We start from the raw sequence: 6724 nt of genomic DNA, 5'->3' as shown, positions 1-6724 counted from the left end.
CCTTTGTGTGTGTGTGTGAGTATATATACATATATATATATATATATATATACATATATACATATATATACATATATATATACATATATATACATGTATATATATACATATATATATATATACATATATATATATACATATATATATACATATATATATACATATATATATATATACATATATATATACATATATATATATATACACATATATATATATATATATATATATATATATACATATATATATATATATATATATATAGATAGATAGATAGATATTCATAAACACATACAACAGGCTTCAGCAGTTTGTCAACCAAATTTCATTCAGAATGTATCGGTTGACCCAAAGCTATATAATAAGTGCTTGCTGTGCTGGTGGTCAATGGGATCAAACCTGCATAGTGGTTAGTTAGACAAACTCCAAAGAAATAACCAGTTCCTACACTCAAAATATATCACTGTTCACATTTGTATGTGTTAGAGGCAAAATGGCTGAGTAGATAAAGTATTGAGCCTAATGAGTTCAAATTTTCTGCTGGTAATACTTTGTTTCCTAGCAAAGCACTTTATTCTACAATGTCATAATCAAGTCCAAGATTAATGAGGGAATGTTTAGCTTCAGACTAGAGTCCAACAATTTTCTAGATGCTCTTTGCTGATACCATTAACCTCAAGTTCTAATTACATCATTCAGATTTTCTTCGGTAACGAGATTTGTAATATGTATATGGATATATATATATATATATATATATATATATATATATATATATATATATATATTCCCAGTATGTCCCTATCTGTATTTAAAATACAAGTCACATATAAAATATTATATTAAAGCTAAGAAAATACATTCTGAAATATCTGACTTCTACTATGTAGATGAATATCATATGATTGACCAGACTGTTGGCTAGACAAACTGACCAACATTCTCCTGATCAAAAAGTTATTCTGTCACAGGGTGACCCATTTACAGTTGAGCAGACTGGAGCGACATGAAATGAAGTGTTTCGCTCAAGAATATGTGTCGCTCAGTCCGGAAATCAAACCTACAATTTAGTGGTCATGAATGCAACACCTGAACCACTAAGTCATATAAATATACAAAAAGAAAATAAAATTGTCCTCCCAAACCAATTACAAAATTATAAACCATTTAAAAACATGAGCACTGTTTGGACTGACCTCTCAAACATAAAAATACATTTAAAACTCAAAGCATTGATGTCTGCAACAAATATTTTATGTACAACCATAAGCATATCCTCTCTATACAAACTCCCAACAACATATCAGTCATACCCTTAAATGAAATAGAATCATTGCATGTTTTAAGGGTTTGATTTCGGTGTTGCTTTCTAGGAATTTAGATTAGTGGCTTGACTGTTACAGGGCTACCTAGTGAGAATACTGACCCAACATTCAATTAGTAGTAATAACACAAAGACATTTAAAACAAATATATCTATACAATACTAAGGTAACTTTTATATGCTGATGAAGGAGCCTCTCCACTGTTGCTCAACCTGCTAGAAATAGCAGCCAAATCTCTTTCAAAATTACACACTCTTGTCTTGAAAAAGGAGGGCCATATTGAAACAATATAGACCTAAATATACTATGTATGAATACTAGATGAGATAGTCATGGCTGAAATGCCTGTGATTATACATCTGTTCTATCAGAGCTGACCTGGAGCTAAACATGAAGCAAGAAATTTACAACCAAATGAAATAATATAAAGACAAGCAGCAGACATTCATTCATCCAAATTCGTACATGCAATAAACACCAACATTTCTCCATCCTAATCAATCATACCATTATATATACACTAAGCACTATAATCATCCCCTCACAATGTGATGCAGCTTTTCACACATGATGCACATGCATCTTGTTGACTGCTGCATGTAAATTCAGTTCAATAACTATTGATTTACAAACACAATGAATCTGCACAAGACACTCCTGCTGAAGTGTGTAGAAGGGGTAGGACCAATAAGAGGGTGGGGGTGGGGGTTCAACTAGGTCATTAGCCAAAGGCTCGGAAAGCCTACGGATGAAGGCCTGTGAATATCTGATAGGCTCCTTCCTTAACATGAAAAATCACAGCACTCTTGAATATAGAGAAGACCCTTTGCCCTCCACTTCAGCCTGAAAGCAGTCTTGTTCTGCCTTGTAAAATCCTGGGAAAAGGGAAAGGAGTGGAATTCCCACAGCTCATTGCTGGGTGGGAAATGTAGAGGAGTTCATTCAATTTTAAAAGACTTCTTGTCTCCAAAACTTGTATATTGCTGGAATTGGGTTTTTTTTGATAAATGACCAGAAAACTCTATGTTCAAGGCCTTGGATTTGCTAACAAGCTGATATAGATACATGAACTTTGAAAAAATGATTTTGTTTTAAATATTAATAAATGCCCATATACAGGTGATAAAAGTTATTGAGGTGGTCAACAAAAAGGAAATACTCTGCCTGTACCAATTTTAGTTTCTGTTCATTACATTAGGTACATTAAGATTTTGTAGTAATCCGAGTTAATTTGTTGGGGGTTTTTTTTACCTTTTGAAATACTGCATATACTAATAAATAATTTAGAGTAATTGTTTTGTCACAAATTTAGAAAGCATACTTTTGTTAGTTGCACTGTCAATAACCTCATAATAAAGAGATCTAACAACTCAATACAAGCAAAAATATACCAAAATAGGTTATGACTAATTTTTATGTAGTAAAAGTTTCTTTTTTGCACTTCTGCTCAGATCTATTTTTATAGGCTTTATGTGTGAATGTGTGTGTATAATGTATGTATATATATATGTGTGTGTGTGTGTGTTTCTGTTCTTACCTCATGCTAAGACAAAACAAAAAGAGTTGAATAAAATAACTCAGCTAATATGTTTCTTTGCCTTGATATTTTATCATTTATGGTTATGTTTACTGCAGTATATGTTTCTGTTGCCAAACTACATAGTTATTATAGCTAAAAGTTTGTAGAACAGCTTTTGACAATTTATATTTTTTATTTCTGGTAATATTGCTTAACTTTTTTGTGAAGCTTGCCTGCTTGCTTGCATGCATACATTATGCCTGTACACAAAATGTCTATTTTCATCTGTGGTTTTTAAAGTATTTGCAATATAAAATATATCTGTCAATGTATGTGTAAGACAGAGAGGGAACAACAGTACACAACATACAACCTTTGTAATGTGTTGATATACAGGCCAGGAACTATTCTTTTGTTCCAAGCTTTCAAGGATGAGAACATTCAATTGATCCTTGAATTGGCCTAACCTGAAATGTATATAATAACTGAGAATCACACTCCTTAGTTGTCAATATTCATAAGATGCCTTTCAAGTAGTTTAAGGCATAATTAGTAGTTTACCTAAGCTACCTCAAGGAGTTAATTCTCATTACATTATATGTGTGCGTCTGTATTTTTCCTTCTTTTATAAATTGGAAAAAAAAAAGTATTTTCTTTCATTTAAATATATTTTTAACTTGCTTGTTCTGCTGAACTTTATAAAATGTTAATGGAATGACACTTTACTTTTAAATGACAATCAAAGAGTTTTCTATCTTCCTTTTTTTTTAATTACACAGCACCCACAATTAAACATTTTGATTAGAATTTTCATTCAATCCTTGCATCTTAATACCTGTTTAAATTCCATCCATTCTATCACATTTTTTAAATCATGTTTGGTATTGTACTCAAGACAAATTGAATGCTGTCAATTCTTTTAATATTTCAACTGATCATATTTATACCCCTAGTTACCATTTTAGTGACTGAAATTACAATTTTATTTAATGTATGTAGTGAAAATCTAGCAAAATCTTAATATATTTAACTAAAATATCTTTCAGAACTCTTGGCCAGTTATGTTTTCCTGTCAACACCAAATACTATTCAAGTTTATACACACTAAACTAATTCTTATAAAAACTATTTGTTCTTCCACTTCCAGAGGGCTTCCACATGCTATTTTATTTAGATTTATCTCAGGAATGTCAAATAGTTACCTTGATGGACATCTCAGCAATTATCACTCTCCACTGTTCTGTCTATTGCAGTAGTAATTTAGATAATATAAAATGCATTCCTTTTAAAGCTTTCTTATAGAAGATAAAATCCTTGAACAGAATAGAATTTCTTTAGTTATTAGCAGTGATGTGGTACATATATATAATTTGGCTTCATGAAGTTCAAGAATTAATAGATATTTAAACAATATAATATAATACATTATGCTAAATTGACACCCAACAGCTTTCTACTTGTTCATTTAGAATGCATAGAGCACTATGGCAAATACCATTCCTAAATTAGCTTTTTTTTTTTTAATAATTCCATTTTAAAATTTTAAGCCTGCCATGTAGAGAGCTAAATAGCAAATATTTTATTTTTTAATGTTCAAAGAAAACTAATAAATATTCATGAAAAAAATTATCACAATAGAAATATTAGATATATATTTATATAGATTGGGTGTAAAATCCTCTTAAGCAATATGGCATGTTGCACATAAAAATAACCCCTAAAGTTTAAGTGTAATCTTTGTAAGACATTTAAATTTAGATAAGTTGGTAAATCAAAATCTGCAAAATTGTAAGAAGAATTTTTTTAATTTGTGATGTCAATGATATTAACTCTCTTTCCATGATGGTCTCATAATTTCTGCCTTATAACCTGGATTAAACTTTTACTGCTTTACAGCAGCAGATGTTTCCAGGAATTTTAGGCCCACCACCTAGACATGATGTTTACAGCTCATGAGGGAGCCTCTCTGTGGTTGTTCTGCCTTCTAAAAATAGCTGCCTAATCATCTCATTCAAGTTACTCCCTTTCATCTTAAAAAGGGAAGGATATATTGAATAAATGTAGTCCTACATACTCAGTGCCCAAGAGAGTCATGGGGCAGCCATGACTAAAATGCTTTCAACCTTAGGTCTGCTTAAGATTGATCAAGGACTAAACAACAAATGCATCATGGGGACTATACAGAGCAACCAGGGGACCTATGGACATCACACACCATGTCTCCAGATGGAGAGCAGATGATGAGGATAAGACCTGTGGAAGTGAAGTGAATGATGTCAATGCTAATGATAGTGATCAAAATGAAAGATTATTGATTCTATATAGTTTAGAAGTCTATAATAAAGTATCTTAGATGGAAACATTAGTATAAGAGTTGCTACTAGAAAATAATAATTATACATCCCTATCCAGAGGCATACCAAAAGATAATAAAATTACAGTTTGTTTAAGACATCTTTCTAGTAAAAATATTAAGGATTTGGTGTGAATTACTTCTTGACATCTGGAAATATTCTATTTGTTGCCATTGTTACTAGAATTCTTAGTGTGTAGCCTAGTTGTTACAATGTTTGGATTATGATTATAAGTAAAAGTTGTGTGTTCTATTCCTGGACTAGGCAGCACATTGTGCCCTTGAGCAACGTACTTCATTTCATGTTGCTCTAATCTACTCAGGTAGTACCAGCCAGGTGTTGGTGCAGCCCTAACCTTGTCCAGCTTTCACGTCCTGAATGTTCCAATGGGTCAAGAGTGGGGGATGGGGTTAAGCATGGTGCATGCTACCAAGCCATATTTGCCCCTAAGTGACAACTACATGGCTGTACTAAACTACTTGAATTTCAGAGTAGATATTACTTGCTTCTTAAACAGAACACAGAACTTTTTTTTTTTTTTCAAGACAGATATTTGAAGAAACTCATTTGAAATCTGTGAAAACAGGACTGGCTTAGCAAATTAAACAGAACCATTGTATAAAGTTATGTTTATTTCATCATTTAATTCTCAGTCTGCAAAATCTTTGTGGACCAAAACTTTTTTGTTTTTGTTTTTATGTAATGTCTACATTGTAACTGCATATATAAAAGATGTAACTGATATAAAATTAAACTGTTTGCATAAAACTAAAGATGAGCTCTTTATACATCATAGTTCATGAAATGGTAAAGACATTTGTCAAATTGGATTTTATATTCCAGTTCCAAGCAGACAGTTTTAGATATAATTTAGAATTTAAAGCAAACAGCATTTGTCAAAGTTGAATGTTTTACAAATATGCTCTTTGCTTGATAATTAAGACTTAAACAAATGCACTGAAAAAGAAAATGAGTAGTAAAAAATGATAGCACCTAATAGTAAATAAAATTTTAATATCTCAGTAGAAACTAATTTGTTTTAAAATAATGCTATTGTTTTAACTGTATAAACTGAAAAACATACAATTAGAATTTATTAAATGTTAAAAATCTAAGATTATAATCAATTTATTTGTGTAATTTATCTTTTCATGAACAATTATTTTTAACAGATATTTTGGTAATTCTCCAATTAAAATATCTGAATTTTGTGACCCTTTTAGGTTGCTCAATCTTGCCAAGTTGAAAATATTTTAAAAAAATACATATATATATAATGAGTAATGAAATTTATCTTTTGCACATATGTATTTCTACAATGTCTTTATAAATTAACTGATCAAAGTATGAATTTTGAGGGAAAGGAAAAAAAAAAAAACCTTTTGATTTAATTTAAACTTTACTGAAACTGGGAAACAGAAAATTAAAATTTATACATAATTTGCTTTAGGTTTTGGATGAAACCTGCAAGCATGACAATTTTAGGCAGCTTATTTTAAATATATATATATATATATATATATATA

The sequence above is a fragment of the Octopus bimaculoides genome, chromosome 1 (genome assembly GCF_001194135.2).
Source record: "Octopus bimaculoides isolate UCB-OBI-ISO-001 chromosome 1, ASM119413v2, whole genome shotgun sequence".
Taxonomy (NCBI): Eukaryota; Metazoa; Mollusca; class Cephalopoda; order Octopoda; family Octopodidae; genus Octopus; species Octopus bimaculoides.
Note: the sequence above shows the minus strand (reverse complement) of the source record.